At 43.6% G+C, this 17,411-nt stretch overlaps 1 long non-coding RNA gene across 1 annotated transcript; it reads right to left on the bottom strand.

Annotated features, from left to right (window-relative positions):
* Positions 1-1,858: 1,858 nt before the first annotated feature.
* LOC115619173 lies at positions 1,859-4,440 on the bottom strand. The gene is made up of 2 exons (XR_003994942.1): positions 4,318-4,440; positions 1,859-2,246 (listed from the first exon to the last, which is right to left on the bottom strand). It is a non-coding gene; the product is annotated as an uncharacterized LOC115619173 (long non-coding RNA).
* Positions 4,441-17,411: the final 12,971 nt, after the last annotated feature.

Below are 17,411 nucleotides of genomic sequence, written 5' to 3'. Positions count from 1 at the left end.
AAAACCTTGAGACAAGCACAACAAGAATATTGTGATACTTGATATGTAAAATCAAGTTGTTTCCAAAAGAAAGGAGTTTAAACAAAGATTTAAAAGCAATGTGATACTATGTAAGACTATATATTATATGCTATTATATTTATGTAGCATAAAATATTAGAGGCTGCAATGCAGAAAAGTATTCCGTGCTGTTTATTCTCGCTGGCAATAATCATAGAATCATAAAATCAACGAGGTTGGAAAAGACCTTTAAGATCATCAAGTCCAACCTTTACCCCAGGATTGCCAAGACCACCACTAAACCATCTCACACAGCATTCAGAGAGAAAACAAGATGATGCAAGCATTACAAGTGGTGTCACCTCTAAGTCAGCTTAATGCAAAGTCAATAAAAGATGTATTGGATTATTCTTACCTGTATTATCACAGTATTGAGAAAAGCAGCAAAAGATCACACCATCACTGTGCTATATGCTGTGCAAAATGGAGATGGGGAAGATGATAGTCCCTCTCCCAAATAAGATGTTCAATAGGACATAGGAGCTGGGTGGGCACCAGTGGGAAGCAGAGGGAGAATGAGGCAGAGGTGCTGCTGGCCTGGCTGCTCTCAAGTGTTTTCATAAATTTGATAAAGGAATTGGTCGTTTTCAGTTCACATTAGTACATAAACCAGAAGAGTTTGATCTCAGCAGGGTCAAGGAAAGAGACTCTGTAATGGATAGGAACCTAGCTGAGAGTTGATTCTCCCTCATGACTGAGAGACATAACAAAGGATGTTGTTTGCCACAGTGTATTCGGCAGAGTATATATGTTTATGTTCATTGTGACTGTCAGAAAGAGACAGGAAAACAGAGGTGTGCAGCTGTTCTATGACCTTCATACCTTGCCGCACTGGGGCGCCTGGCCAACGCTCTCAGAGTGGACAACGGTGAGATCATGAGAAACTGCACGCCTCCATGAGTAAACAATTAGAGATCTGGCATAAAGCCGGTTGTTTTTCTAAGGGTATAAAAGCAGGACCCTCTTGTGGCCATGGGAGAAGCCTCACCTATGGGTGGACACACTGCATAAGAATTTTCCCAATTACCTGAGACTCCCAGCATTGGCTGCAATGGGGCTTCCCAGCTAGAAGTGTGGGCCTGGATGATAATTTGGTGGTATTTGGTGATGTATTTCTTCTTGATCTCTGTTCTCTCTATGAAGTAATGATTTGATGCATTGCTAATTTTCCTCTGTGCTATACATATATATCTCTGATTTGCTTTATTGTGCTTGTTTGCTATATATATAGATAGATATATACCTGATTCACATTAGTGTGCTTGCTTGCTTTAATGTGCTTGCTTGCTTTAGTGTGCTTGTTTAATAAACTGTGCATATTATACAGCTAGTGTGTGGTCATTTTGTGGCATACCCTGCCTGTCAGCAGAACAGGCTTGCATCAGTTCAGAGCTTTCATCCAACTCCAGAACGATTGATGCATCACTGTGTATTTAATAATACATTTGAGTTGGAACCATCTTTACAAAAAAATGTATCCAAAAATATGCAGACAAGATTTCATTCACCACACTCAATCATTTCTGAAAGCACAACCTTGACTCGGCCTTCAACCAAGGGTCTGGGGCTGGTGGCTTCCGGAGAGCACCACCGTTGCCTGGTGAGGAGTTGTGGTGGGTTGGGAAGCCCGGGACAGAGCCCGCTGCCACTGCTTGTCTGTGAACATGCTGATGCTGTGACAACAAATATGCCTCTCCATGCCAAAGAGCTGAAGCTAAATAAAATGATTCATCCTGAAGGGGAAAGCAAACAAATGAACAAACAAGCAAACAACCCCAGCAAACGTGCTCTCCCACACTTAATTTTCAGAGGCCTTTGTCAAGGTATTTCTCATGTTTCACTCTCTTATTTGTGAATTCTTAAAACTTTGAAAACAAAACACATTCGCTTTCCAGCCCCTTCGTACCAAGCACTAAATGACAAGAAGTTAGCAATTACTCAGCTGCTGAGGAGTTTCATGAGAGATACTGAAGTAAGTACATGTCATAAATGAAAATGTAAAAAAATGAAGGGTAAACCTTGCTTGGAGTTTGTCTTTTCCTAAAGCCTTAGAATTCAGGTGAGTGTGCCCTGTTGCCACCTCCAACTCCAGCTGTGAACACAGGCAAAGCCTCTTTGGTTTTTTAAACTTCCCCTCCTTGGTCTTTGGCAGGTCTCATCAGTGCTCTACCTTCAACAAGAAACTTCTGTATTTGGACAAACGAGAAAGGAAAACCCAAGAAGCAGCATTAGAAAGTGACCAAGAGATGCTGAGAGGCCAAAAGGAAATTTGTCTTCAAGTCCTAAGGTAAGAGATAGCGATAGAAGGGAGGGAGACCTAGGAGGCATTGTAAGGCAGGAAACATAAAGAATGAAGAGGGAATAAAACATAAACCTCTACCACCCACATCAGGTTTTTGATCCCTATAGCCAAGAACACAAGAGATGCAATCTGAGAAGGGGAGGATGGCCTATCCAACGGCGTTTGCAAGGGTAACAGGCTGACAAGGGACAGGAGGCATGGTTTGCTACTGGCAAGGTTCAGCATTTGTACTGGGTTTTACATCCCAACACCTGCCTGGGATATTAAAACTCAGTTTTCTGCAAAGACCAAAAATCTGAAATAAGCAAAAGCAGTTCTTCTGCTTCCTCTCAGAGAAAGGCCTGATTGATTAACAAAAAAACCCCCAAAAAAACCCAAACTTAATTCCCTCAAGGCTTTTTGAGTTAGCTCCGTGGTTTGTCATAAGACTTATGTATTGACTGCACGGGCCATTAACCAACTCCGCAGCAAATGCACGGATATCATTTATTACTCTATTTGCATTTCATGGCTATATTCAAATTCGACCTCACACACATCAGGATATGGTTTGTAGTATTACTGCCTGTGCCACTGTCATTGCAGCTGAATCAGCACTTCACAGTGAAGCAAAGCAAACACACTTTCTGCTAGGTTAGGAGGTACTACCCCTCTGCATCAAGCCCCATCCTCCCATCCTTCATGGTTACGGATAAATCTGGATGACCATAAAGTCTGTCCAGTTCTCTTCAATACAAATAAAGATTTCCAAGTCTGTAGAGTAAATCCCTGTCAACACAAAATAACTCAGCCTCCACCTTCTGAATACAGCAGGATAGAGCCAATGGTACCCTCCAAAGCACAGACTGGGAAGGGGAAGCATCAGCACAAGAAGAATTGACCTCAGTGAAGGGAATGAGAGGTTGTACTTCAGAAATAATTATTCTTTTCATCCACCTAAACAGTCACACATTTCAGGGCTTCTGCAACCCTTTCAGCACCCTTCATATTCATGTCAACACACTGAGCCAGGGGTTGGCATATGCAGAGTCAAAGGCACAGTACAATTTAGGCACCCTCCACCTTTGGAGTCAGAGTGACAGTCAGAAATCCACAGTCTCTGGGCACATGAAATCCAAACCAAGAGCAAAGTATGATGATGCCCAGCATTTTACTTGCTTAGTATCATTGTCCAGGAACCAGCAGACATTGTCAACCATAATGCCACACCTGAACCATATACCTGTACATTCATTGTGGTAAAATTTTATGGGTAAATGAATATATACAATGTAAATAAAGAAAATGAAAACTGGGAAAAAAACACAAAACCAAACCAAAACAAACAAAAAACATAGCAGAAAACAGAAAAGGAAAACAAGTAGGTTTAAGGGATTTTAAAAAGTCAAACACAAGATGGAAGGTGACAGATTTTCAAACAGAAACATTCCCCATGTTTTAATAGCAGTACAAGAAAACATAAGGGGGTCACTTTTCCCTTAATGCTGCCTGTGAGCTTCCATTCTTCTTAAACCAGTGTAGGAATTCTCTATTCAGAGGGTTTTTTTAGGGAGGGTTTTTTGGCTGCTTGGACAGGGGAGTTTTGCATCTTAAAAAAAAAACAAAAACAACAAACCAAGCCAAACCAAAACCAAACAAAAAAGCTATCTATCTTATCTTAAATACTTTTTTCCCCTTCTGTCTACAAAAATCTTTAAAAAGTGCAGAAAAGCATTATTAAAATAACAAAAATTTTAGCAAGTTTATTAGCTGATTAACTTTCATTAAAGCATGGTATTTTCCACTGAGCAAAGAAATGGAGCAATGAGATCTTCCTGTTCATGTCTGGCATAGTAGCAGTTTCCCAGTGTTTGGTTTTAATTTTAAGAAGTTCTGAATACAAGGAGGCAGCTTAGCTTACATGAAACAGACCTTGGGTGCCTTTGAGGGTGGTTGGTTCACTTTTTAATGCTTACAAGGGCAGACATATGCTATCACAGCCTTTGTGGTTTCTTCAGGTATTGACATTCCAGGACACTGCAACGCTCACAGCGTAGACCCTGAGATTTCTTCTGCAAAATTAATCAATGAAACCAATTTGCAACTGAAGACACAAAAAAAAGAACTACCCCCAAACCAAACCAACTTCAATTTCATTCTTCCATCCTACATTTCAGTAAAGCCAAAGTCCTATTCCTTGTTCTTTTTAAGGCACTCCCCCAAAGGGAGTCTTAGTAAAAAATCCAGGACAAAAATATAGTCCATTTAAAGGAAAAAAATTTGACACTTTGATGTAAACGTAATTATTCACTGTGAAAGCCTGTTTGCCTTTACGGCCAGGAGGGTCCTGTGGACAGCAGAGCCCAGGTCCACAGATGCCAAAGTTCATCTCAATTTTACAAATTCAGTTAATAACTTTGAGCAACTTGAATTCCTACAGCAATAAACAGGCTTCAGAGCAGTCGAGTATTTACAGAGCAGCAGCATCAACTTCCTTATTAATTCCTATATAAAGCATTTTAGTTTGTCACTGCGTCATGGGGGAACTGAAGCAGAGCTTGTGTTAGAGCATGGGGGAGCCTGGCCAATGCCCCAGCCATGGCAATGGGGCCCAGCCAATGGGAGCTGTGAAGCCTGAGGACCCTTCAGGGTACCCCCAAAGTGGTACAATCATAAAGTCCCTGAAAACAGACAGGAGGAGGGGAAAAAGAGGGTAGGGAGAAAACAAACAATTCTTCAACCTTCACAACATCATTATGAAGAGAATTTAACGTGACAACACAGAAAAGAAATATTGCTGCAGCTGGGGTTCACTGCACTCTGCTTGTACTGAACCCTGCTAATCTCTCCTGCAAAGCTTTAGCAGATAAGACACCTGGTATCATTCCGGGTATTCTATATAGAACCTTTGGTTTTAGCAGATGTTTCAAGGTACATATGGCCATCAAAACATTTCTGAAGGGAGCAAAGGAAGTCAGAAATTTCTATAAAGAGGAAGTTACAAAGGATTTTATTTCCTTCTAAGCATTTGTAATTAAAATTATTAAATTTTACTTAAATGATTTCTAAAGTCAACAATGTTATTTATGATTCTATGATTCTATATCCTCAAAGTGCACTGTCACATAAACAAGGAAGTTACAAAATTTACGGGGCCAAACAAAAAATTTTTATTAGCAAACAAGTAAAGATTCATCATCACTGGTATTGATTTCAGAGGGGGGAGTAGAGGATTCTAACATTGGCACCTCCACAGAATGGCAACAAGCCACATGAACACCCAAAGGCTCCTCCCAGTACGAGTTAGGGCAACATTGGTTTTGTCCATCCACTTGGATACAAACATTCATGGAGCTGTCTGGATAAACAGACTCCCACTTTTTGAAGGGTAACCTACATGGCTCTTCACTCAGCGGATGACTTCTACTTAAACTACTGTCCTCTCAGACAGTCCTCCTGGATGCTGACCCTCCATGGATTGTTTCTGTAACACTTTCAGACAAAGGATCTCTGAAAGCCTTTCCTGAATCCACTTTACTGGACTGCTTAAGCTCACTGTCAGAGGTCTTAGCACCTGAAAGTTTATCAGCGTGTCCAACCTCAGGCTCTGCATGTGCTGCTGTGCAAGTATTCAGTAAGACAGTTGAAGGCGGTGGCTCTGTGCTTTCAGTCTCTGGCTGCAAGCTGCTACATCCAGCTTCTTGTAGGCTCCTGGCTTGGCCAGGGGCATTTGCCTCTAAACTAGGTCCTTCAGGAGAAGGGGGAGGACTTTGAATAGTCCCAACGGCACAACTGATGATTCCATCACCCAGTATGGAGTGCGGGCAGGTGTCAGGAGTGGGATCTGTCCTCTCACCCGAGGTCTGTGGAAAAGTCTGTTCCAGAGCCTGCTCAAGCGCTGCTGAGATGAGCTCCATATTGATGAGTGTCGTCTCATCTGCCTCCTCATGGCTGTTCGAATGTTCTGCAGCACAGAAGCCTGTAACACAGATGTAACAAACTATGATTTCACACATACTCAAAAGACTTCTAACCCTGTTCTTTCCACTAATATCTCCACCTTACCAGAATTCCTAGACTTGATCCCCACACTTCCTTGTTAAATGCATATTTTCTAATGAACTATGTAAGAATATCAAAGACAGCTCTGCCTGTACCAAAAGAGTCTCCCTTAGAGTGTTTCCTTTATGAGTTTAAGCTCTACTTGTCTGCCCAGGAAGATGCTTCACTCACATGATCAGATCACCACTAAAGAACCAGACTGCAGACCACCAAGTCCTCTATCATCAGCAATAGCAGAGGATCTTCAGCAGATGTTGTCCTGATGACAACAGCAGAGAAGAAAGGGCAAGGCAAACTACTTTTCTACTCAAGTAACAAACTGTAAGTGCTTCATTACACTAGGAACTGTATCACAGTTGGACATTTTTGACAGGGCACAGGAGATTTTTGAGAACTCAGCAATGAAATAGAAGAATGACTTAATGGCTTTCCAGTGTAATGTATTTATAAATGAAAAATAATCCCAGAATTTCCCCAAAATACTGCTAGAGACCTTAATTTCTTATCGCTTCAGGCACATTTACAGTTTCAGCTTGAAAAGCCTTTTTTCTATTTACTTTTTGACCTTTGTCTCTGTTCATTCTATCTTGATGTACAGCAAAACAGCATGTTTTTATCTCACTGGTGTTCCCTAGCAAATACATTTAATGTGTTCAAAACTACCCACAGCACCAAAATGTGGTTCTTCAGCTCCAAGTAAAACACACATTTTTATATAACTTCCATATAATGAGCACAGCTACTGAAAGAATACAGTTCCAGATTGAGTCTAATTTATAGTAGTTTGGCTGCTGGTAGTTCTTTGGCACTCATGTCTCCATACTTGTGATGCATTGTATACAGGGAAGTCCTCAACTGGGGAGATAAGTCCTTGTGCAATCAGCTGTCCATAGGAAGGTGGAGCTTCCCGCCTCACAAACTCTGCCTCCAATTGTGTTGTCTGGGTCTCAAATACTCTGGAAACAGAACCAGAGAGAAAACATGGAAGAGAAGTGACAGTGAGTTTGTCCTGCCTCCCTCACATTAACATATAAAAGCACTGCATAGGGCTCCATGCTAGCAGCAAAACCACAAATGTTCAACTAGACTCCATGAAAATCTTATCAGGAAGCTAAAATAAACAAAAGGAGTAAGAGGACAGGGTATAAGCATCAATGAATCAAACCAGTGCAGTCCCAAGTTGGACTCTGTGGCAACCGAAGTTTTTTCAACTGGCTAGCTTATGCCAGTAACAGTGGTAATGTGTTCAGTGAGGGCCCAAAGGTTATTTTTGGAAAAGCCAAAAGAGCTGGAAACAATCACACAACAGGGGCAGCTTGCAGCTGCAGAGAGCTTTGGCTGTCCTGCCAGAACTGAGGCACCCAGGTCCCCAACATAGCATGGCAGCTGTTTTCCAGCTCCTTAATCATGCAGATTTGATCAGGAGTTAATGTGAAGCACACTGTGCTGAAAACACGACCCGTGTCAGCAGCACAGCACAGAGATGCTGCCTATGACAAGAGATGGGCATCAGAAAGTCCCTTACGACCTCTCTTCCAAAGGGCAGAACCATGCTTGAGCAAACATGTAACACACAGGCACAGAAACACACACACTGTCCATACAACAAGGCATATAGGACCAGGGGAAGGGGGCACAGCTCACACCTATAGGGACAGTGGAGGTAAACAACTCCTGCCTAGAACAGGCTGCACCACTGCAGGACATGGCTTTAGTAGAACTGAGAACTAGAGTATTTGGGGAGGGGTTGGGGGTTATTCAGTTCAGATTCAGCAGATTTCACTATAACAGTTTAGCATTCAATTTTTGTCAGGGGCAAGTGGTTTGTTGCAGGGGGAGGAGTGGGGAGAGAAAATTACTCAAAACAGTTTTGATTTAAGTTAGATGAAGGTTCTGCCAGGCTGCAGAACTACTACTACTACTACTAATGTATATTTCTCATAGATCACAGAAGAGCTGACATTCACCTCACTACTTCCAAAAATCTTAAACTACTCTTCTCTATGCCTAATGCAGTGACTGCTATTTAATTGTCATCAATTCCTTGGATTGATTTCACAATATTTTGCAAGTTCTCTGGTTAACCATTGACTTTTTTTTCTTTAAACAAAATGGGAAAAAACACCACAGCTATTGATGCATCACAAAAGCAAGATGCTTACCTGTATTCCCTAGTCCTCAGAGAATATAATTTAAATGCACAACCCAGTGCTATCACCAGCAGCAAGCCACACACGAGACTCCCAATCAGAGCAGCTGTGATGACCTTCCTAGGAATGATCACCAGGCAGTTATGTTCATCACTTCCATCCTGGCAGTCGTCTTGGCCATCGCAGCGCCAAGTCTCAAAGATGCACAGATTTGTCCCACAGTGGAAGTTTCCTGGCTGGCAAGTAAAGCAGTTTTTTTCATCCGAGCCATCTGGGCAGTTCTTTTGGTTATTACAGCGGTCAGGTATTGAGTAACAAAGCCCACTGTTTCCTTCACATGAGTATTCCTTCTTCTGGCAAGCAGGACAGTTCTCCTCATCCTTACCATTTGGACAGTGCCACCAGCCATCACAATGCTGCTTATCTGTGAAACACTCCTCATCACTTCCACAAGGGTGCTCCCAAGGAAGGCAACAGCCTTTCACCTGATAGGTTGCAGTGAACCCATGGCCAGTGCTCTTGGAGCAGGTGTAATATGAGACAGTGAGCTGGCCCTTTGAAGACTCCACACTCACAGAATGCCTATTGTTGTGGTATGAAAATGTTTGCATTAATTTATCACCTCTCTCTTTGATGCCGTCATACACCTTTACGTAGTCATTGTAGCCTAACTGCAAATCAAGCTGCAACAGAACATGTCGATTATCCTGTGTGTCCACGTACCATGTGCAAAGAAGATCTGATTTGCTGTGATCAGCACGGAATAAGTCTGGGGAAGCAAAAGATCCATAGAAATTACCCAGCCTTTTGCCACAGGAAAGATCAGGACAGTTATATTCATCTGAACCATCACTGCAGTCCTTAACTGAACTACATCTCAGCTCATTCATCAAGCATTTGGTGGAGTGGGCTGCACTGCACTGGAACATTCCTGAGGGACAGACGCTGGGTGGAGGCTCAGTAGGAGGGACACTGCAGTTTATCTCATCTGAGTTATCACCACACTCATCCATGGAATTACACTTCCAAGTCCTGGGAATACACTTCCCATTTGCACAATGGAATTCATCTGACTGGCATACAGACTGACCTATTTTTCCTATGAAAGAGGACAAAGAGAAAAAAGTCAGCATCAAAATTTTGGAACCATCTGATGTCACATCTACTACCATAGAAAAGTCGAATAACTGAAATGTAAAATAAAAATACTACTACCACTAATAATAATAATAAGTAAAATAACAAGGAGAGAGATTATAAAACTAAAAAGGAAAAGGGGGGAAAAAAAAACCCAATAAACAAGGATAAGACTGAAAAAGTCCTTGATTGGAGTAAACACTACTTAGCAACAACTAAAAACATCAGTGTGTGATCAGCACTGTTCTCAGACTAAAGTTGAAAACACAGCACTGCACCAGCTACTAAGGAGAAAAATGACTGCTACAACTGAACCCAGGACAGCATCCACCCCTTATTCTATACCATTCACGTCATGTTCAGATTGCCTGTTTTTTTTTTTAATATACCGTTGCTTTTTGTCTCATATATATATATACATATATATACACCCATACACACAAAAAGAGCGAGATATCATTCCTTAGTCCATGGACCATCCCTATAAAGTTTGCTGAATTAATTCAGTCCATGATGTCAGTCTCCATCTCTTGTAACAGTCTCTCAGGGCAGAAGAGACGGCGATAGTGTTTGATTCTTGCCTGCTGACGACACTGCGGAACTCATCTGGCCAATGCTGAGCTTATCTGGTTCCATGAACGTTCATTCTTTGGTGGGGTGATGACTGAAGGGAAGTCAAGGTCAGTTGATGGTGATGTGAGAACACTTCTGCTGCTACTGCCAGCTTTCCCATCTCTTTATTCTCTGCTGATGACCATGACAGAACATATCATTATTCAAAGCCCAGAGTGGTGGAGATGGGCACCTAGCTGATGGGCTATAAAAGTGTTATAGAGCAGGCAACAGCATATAATTGAGTTCATTGGCTGTGTTCCCCAAAATTAAATCCCCTTGAGGTACACACCTGACATCCCCAACTTCCCGCATTATCCACCAAGTATATCCAGGTCCATGAGCAAAAGCAACCCCACGAGTGGGTTTGCCTTTACACGAAGCAGGAATAACCCAGACTGTCTTCCCCAGCAAGTTCTTTATGTGCACCACAGGAACTTTATCCCCCTCTACAGGACGTAAAAGTTCTGATTGGGCTGGGCCAGCCCTGTTGGCAGATCCCCTAGTGTTGACCAACCAGGTGGCTTTTGGTAAATGTGTATCCCAGTGTTTGAAAGTCCCACCACCCATTGCTCTCAGTGTAGTTTTTAACAGCCCATTGTACTGTTTGATTTTCCCAGAGGCTGGTGCATGGTAGGGGATGTGATATACCCACTCAATGCCATGCTCTTTGGCCCAAGTGTCTATAAGCTTGTTCCAGAAATGAGTCCCTTTGTCTGAATCAATTCTCTCTGGGGTGCCGTGTGAGACAAGGAAGTACAAAATGAAATATAATCCTTTGCAAATAAGAAAATTGAGTTTTAAGTAACTTTAAGCTTGGCGGATTTGTACATAACAACAAAACTTTACAAACCTAAAAAGCCCAACCAAAAGAACATAATAAGGATCCTTGTATAGATAAATCATTGTACCTGACATAGTTTTAGAACCTTATGACTTTCGCACAAAATTTATTGTAAGCAAAACAGGACTGTAGATAAAGAGTGTCTGAAACTAGCAGATGTTCAGGATGTGCTGTAGCTAAGTTAACTGATGAATAGAAGGACCAAAAGAAATCACTCACTTATGTCAGCAGTGTTACCAAACTAATTAAACTGGCGTAAGCGCTTATGTACTGCACAGACCTCAAAGACTACCAGAACAAGAATTCAAGGAAAAGATAAGGTGATGAAGAGGAAGATGATGAAGAAACGACCACCAAAGGTCCCAAAGACCACTACCATAATAAAGTGCGCATGGGGGAAGAATGTTCTAGGAATGTGATGTCATGTATAAACAACTTCATGAATATGTATACAATATAATGAATATGTATGACTAACGACAATATAATCACTGTTTGATTGATGCTCAGGCAAAAAACGCTAGGAAAAGCTATGCCCCATGTTCTCTGGCACCGAAATAAAGAATACCTGCTTGTCAACTTAAAACTTTGTTGATGAGTTCCCAAGGAGTTCTACGAATCATGTGTCACCACAAGACTTGTTTATCAAGGCCCAGGATAGCATTCCGGGCAGTGGCATGGGGCACAGTATATGTTTCCAGCCATCTGTGGTTGCTTCCACCATGGTAAGCACATGGCACTTGCCTTGGAGGGTCAGTGGGACTGCGATATAGTCAATCTGCCAGGCCTCCCATTATTTCGAGTTCAGCAATCGTCCTCCATACCAGAGAGGCTTTAACTGCTTGGCTTGCTTAACTGCAGCACGTTTCACATTCCTGAATAACCTGGGCAATAGTGTCCATTGTTAAGTCCACCCCTCGATCACGAGCCCATCTATATGTTGCATCTCTGCCTTGATGGCCTGAGGTGTCATGGCCCACCAGGCTAAAAATAATTCACCCTTATGTTGCCAATCTAAGTCCATCTGAGCCACTTCAATCTTAGCAGCTTGATCCACCTGTTGGTTGTTCTGATGTTCCTCAGCGGCCCGACTCTTGGGTACATGAGCATCTATGTGGCGTACCTTCACCACCAGGTTCTGCACCCGGGCAGCGATATCTTGCCACAGTGCAGCAGCCCAGATGGGTTTACCTCTGCATTGTCAGTTACTTTGACTCCATTGCTGCAACCACCCCCACAGGGCATTTGCCACCAGCCATGAGTCAGTATAGAGAGAAAGTACTGGCCATTTTTCTCATTCAGCAATGTCCAAGGCCAGCTGGATGGCTTTCAGCTCTGCAAAATGACCTGATTCACACTGTTCTTCAGCAGTTTCTGCAACTTGATGCAGGGGACTCCACACAGCTGCCTTCCATCTCTGATGTTTTCCCAGAATACAGCAGGACCTATCAGTAAACAAAGCATACTGCTTCTCATTTTCTGACAGTACATTATATGGTGGGGCCTCTTCAGCACGCATCACCTCCTTCTCCAGCGATATTCCAAAATATTTGCCCTCTGGGCAGTCCATGATGACTTCTAGAATTCCTGGATGACTGGGATTTCCTATTTGAGCTCATTGCGTAATTAGTGCGGCCCACTTACTCCACGTAGCATCGGTTGCATGATATGTAGAGGAGACCCTGCCTCTGAACATCCAGCCCAGCACAGGCAACCGGGGTGCCAGGAGGAGCTGTGCTTCAGTTCCAATCACTTCTGAAGAAGCTCAAACCCCTTCAGAGGCTGCCAGTATCTCTTTTTAAGTTGGATTATAGCTTGCCCCAGAACCTCTGTATCCCCGACTCCAAAAGCCAAGGGGTCAACCTCGAGTCTCTCCCGGTGCTTTCTGCCAGAGGCTCCAGGTAGGACCATTCTCCCCGGCTGCGGTGTAAAGCACGTTTTTCACACCTTGCCCGTTCCAGACTGGTGCAAGGGCTACTGCATGAACTGTATCTCATTTAATTTGTTCAAGGGCTTGTTGTTGCTTAGGGCCCCATTTGAAATCATTCTTCTTCTGCGTCACGTGATAGAGAGGGCTTACAATCAGACTGTAATTTGGGATGTGCATTCTCCAGAACCCCACAACACCTAAGAAAGCTTGTGTTTCTTTCTTGTTAGTTGGTGGAGACATTGCTGTTATCTTGTTGATCATGTCTGTGGGGATCTGGTGACGTCCATCTTGCCATTTTATTCCCAAAAATTGAATCTCCTGTGCAGGTCCCTTGACCTTACTCTATTTTATTGTAAAACTGGCCTTCAGCAGATTTTGGATTATTTTCCTCCCTTTCTCAAAAACTTCTTCTGCTGTATCACCCCACACGATGATGTCATCAATGTATTGCAGGTGTTCTGGAGCTTGCCCCTGTTCCAGTGCAGTCTGGATCAGTCCATGGCAGATGGTAGGGCTGTGTTTCCACCCCTGGGGCAGTCGGTTCCAAGTGTATTGGACACCCCTCCAAGTGAAAGCAAACTGTGGCCTGCACTCTGCTGCCAAAGGGATTGAGAAAAATGCATTGGCAATATCACTTGTGGCATCCCACTTGGCTGCCTTTGACTCCAGTTCATATTGAAGTTCTAGCATGTCCGGTATGTCAGCACCCAATGGTGATGTGACTTCATTCAGGCCACGATAGTCTACTGTTAGTCTCCACTCACTGTTAGACTTTCGCACTGGCCATATGGGGCTATTAAAGGGTGAGCGGGTCCTGCTGATCACTCCTTGGCTCTCCAGCCTGCAGGTCAGACTATGGATGGGAATCAGGGAGTCTCAGTTGGTGTGATATTGCCGCCGGTGCACTGTTGTGGTCGTGATTGGCACTTGTTATCCTTCGACCTTCAGCAACCCCACAACAGAAGGATCCTCTGAGAGACCGGGCAAGGTGGACAGCTGCTTCATTTCCTCTCTCTCTAGGGCAGCTACACCAAAAGCCCATAGGCACCCTTTAGCCAAGGACGCATGGAGCATCTGGACCAATCACAATAGGGTGCCACTCCTTCCTCGTTAGGCTGAATTCATCCTCCAGTACAGTCAACTCTTGGGATCCTCCTATCACTCCAGAAATACAAATGGGTTCTACCCCTTGATAGCTTGATGGCATCAGAGTACACTGTGCATCGGTATCTACTAGCGCCTTATACCTCTGTGGGACTGATGTGCCAGGCCATCTGATTCACACAGTCCAGTAAACCCGATTGTCCCTCTCCACCTGGCTGGAGGCAGGGCCCCTCTAATAGTGATCATAAGATTCTTCACTTAGGCCTTGTAGAAAGGGATTAGTATACTTTATCACAGGAGCTGGAGTAAAATCAGCTCTTCCACTCCATGTGGGAAGCTGCTCACCAGAGACTGGAGCAGCAACTTTCTTGGGAGGATCATCCTTGACCGTTGTTCTCCTCTTCAGTTCACGCACCCGTTGCTCCAGAACTGAGGTAGGTTTTCCATCCCACTTTCTCATGTCTTCTCCGTGATCCCACAGGTAAAACCATAGGGTGGCCAGTGGCGTGTACCTCCTATATCTTCTCTCTTGGGCAATAGGGTGCCTTCTGTTAATAGCTGAGACACGGGTCTATACACATGGGGAACTGGATAGATCGGATAGATTGTCTTTCAATTGTTTGACCTCCTGGGACAATTTTTCCACAGATGAAATGATGGAAGGGGTGAGATTGTCTTCAAACTCTCAGATTTGACAAGTCACTTCATCCACTGTTGGTGGTGCTGCCTCACTCGAGGTCATTGATGCCAATGAGTCGGCATATGATGATGGTGCACTCCATGTAAGTTTCCGCCACATGGGTCGTGTACATTCGACTTCATCTGGATGTACGGATGCATTCCCGGCATCCGGCCTATAATAGATCATTTCTAGAATGGCTGATTCCCTCAGGGACTGGATGCCTCTCTCTCCATCGTGGTCCACTTGGCTGAGCAACACATAACATTGTCCTTGTAGGGAAACCTTTCCTTCACAGCTGCCAAGAGCCACCTCCAAAGGCTGAGGGCTCATTTCTCTTTTGCAATAGCTTTGTCAGTTCCCCGTTCCCTATCAAGTGATCCCAGCTGCTTGGCTTCCCTACCTTCTAGTTCATGACCATTTGCCTCATTGTCCCAGCATCAGAGCAACCAGGTAACGATGTGCTCCCCTGGAAGACGGGTGAAAACTTTTTGCATATTCTGCAACTTGGTCAAGGTCCGGGATTGAGAAGTTACCTCTTCCTCTGATTTGTGTATTAATAACTCTCATTCATATGTCATCCCCTCTAGTATGTGCATTGCATCTTCATCCTTCTTCACTGCACGAGTTGCTCTTTGTGTCTCTCGTTTGCTTTTCCCCTTGCTTGTAGGGGCAACTGATATTGGCATGGATTGGTCTTTTGGTTTAGCTGCAGTGTCTATCACTGTGGTTGGAGTGGCTGCAGTTGCTGTTGTCGGGGTTGGTGTAGTTGCTGTGCTTGGGGGTTGAGTAGCTGCGTTGTCTGTTGCTTTGTCATCAGATCCAGAAACATCTTCTTCCAAAGACACTCTGTAGGCATACGCCAAGCCCCAGCACGTTGCCATGATTTGTCCCTCTCTGGTATTGCCAGGATGACAGCACACCTCATTTAAGTGTTTTACTAGTTTTTCCGGATTTTGCACTTGTTCAGGGGTGAAGTTCCAAAGCACTGGAGGGGCCCACTAGCCTAGATACTTGCCCATATATCCCACACACCCTGCCACTCATGACTGTCCAGCCTCAGGGAAAATTTCTTGGTGGTCCTCCTATATCATCGTCTAACCCTCGAAAAGACCTGAACCCGACCCTGCTTAACTTTCAAGATCAGATGAAATAGGGCGTTCTCAGGGTGGGATGACCTTGGATAAAACACATTCTGTATGTGTGGCAATATGCTGATCCCCAGCACAAGCAGCAGACAGGTCTCAAGGATATTCAGTGGCCATCCAAAACCTTTAGAATTCTCAAATGCTGCTGTAAATAGCCTGGTGGGGGAGCGGGGGGTGTGAGGGAATGTCTCCTTCCTAGGCTGAGCCCCCGAGGAGAAACAAAAAAGATACGTAATTGCTAAAAAATGTCATTATATACCTCCCAAAGTATAGAGGTTATGACCATGCTGGGAACGCAAGCCAGACCAGTTTCATGATCAATGATTCTACTGTATTGCAAGTCATTGGGTATTTGGGAAGCCGGGAGGAAGCAGAGACAGGATACCTTACCCAAACTAACCAAAGGGGTATTCCATACCACAGCACGTCATGCCCAGTATATAAACTGGGGGCAGTTACCTGGAAGGCCAGGATCGCTGCTCAGGTCAGGCTGGGTATCGGTTGGTGGGTGGTGAGCAATTGTATCCTCTCCCCTTGTTATTCCCCTTATCATTATTATTATTGGTGGTAGTAGGTTTGTATTATACCTTAGTTACTGGACTGTTCTTATCTTAACCCGTGGGAGTTTCATTCATTTGATTCTCCTCCCCATCCCTCCAGGAGCTGGGGGAGGAAGAAGGCAGGGACTGAGTGAGCGGCTGCGTGGTTCTGAGTTGCTGGCTGGGCTTAAACCACGACAAGAGGTATGTGAGTACTCCATGCAAATACGTAGACAGAAGTTTCTGAAAGGCTGAAAAGCAGCTACAAAATACAGACCTCCTTCCACAAAGGACTTTTCACACATGTAAAAGACAAATTCTTTGAAAAAGATAAATGGAAAAGATAATTTTCTGATATCACTGTGTATTTACAAAAGGCTGTCAATGCCTGCCATATCTTGCCCTTTGAAGGTGAAAGATAAAGAGCAGCAACTACATAAACTAGTCAACTCATTCAAGCAGAAGATCCATCCTCCACACACCTCTAGGTTCTGCCAAACATACCAGCTTAATAACTCAAAACAAAATTATCAGCAAGAGCATGTAATGTAAGAGAGCACTGAAAGCGTTAAGTTAAAATGGAATTTAAGAGATGTCCAACAACATTTGTACAGGCAAGGACAATCCACCCAGAAATATGTCCTTTATCTTTTCAAACTCTTTTCCTCCCACCATGCTCTATGGAAGAAATATTCCCACAGCACCTAATTCTTTGCTATAAGCCATCTCATCAAGCTTCTGAAACCAGCATATTTTGCAAGCATGATTTAGACAACTGTGCAGACTTTTTGGATAAGTATTAGAAATACCTATCTGCCCAACGAAAATTTTTTTTAAGAAAAGGGAACAGTCACTAAATGAAGAA

This window comes from Strigops habroptila, chromosome W (assembly GCF_004027225.2).
Source record: "Strigops habroptila isolate Jane chromosome W, bStrHab1.2.pri, whole genome shotgun sequence".
NCBI classification, from domain to species: Eukaryota; Metazoa; Chordata; class Aves; order Psittaciformes; family Psittacidae; genus Strigops; species Strigops habroptila.
The sequence above is the reverse complement of the archived record's forward strand: the minus strand, read 5'-3'. Positions and strand labels throughout refer to the sequence as shown.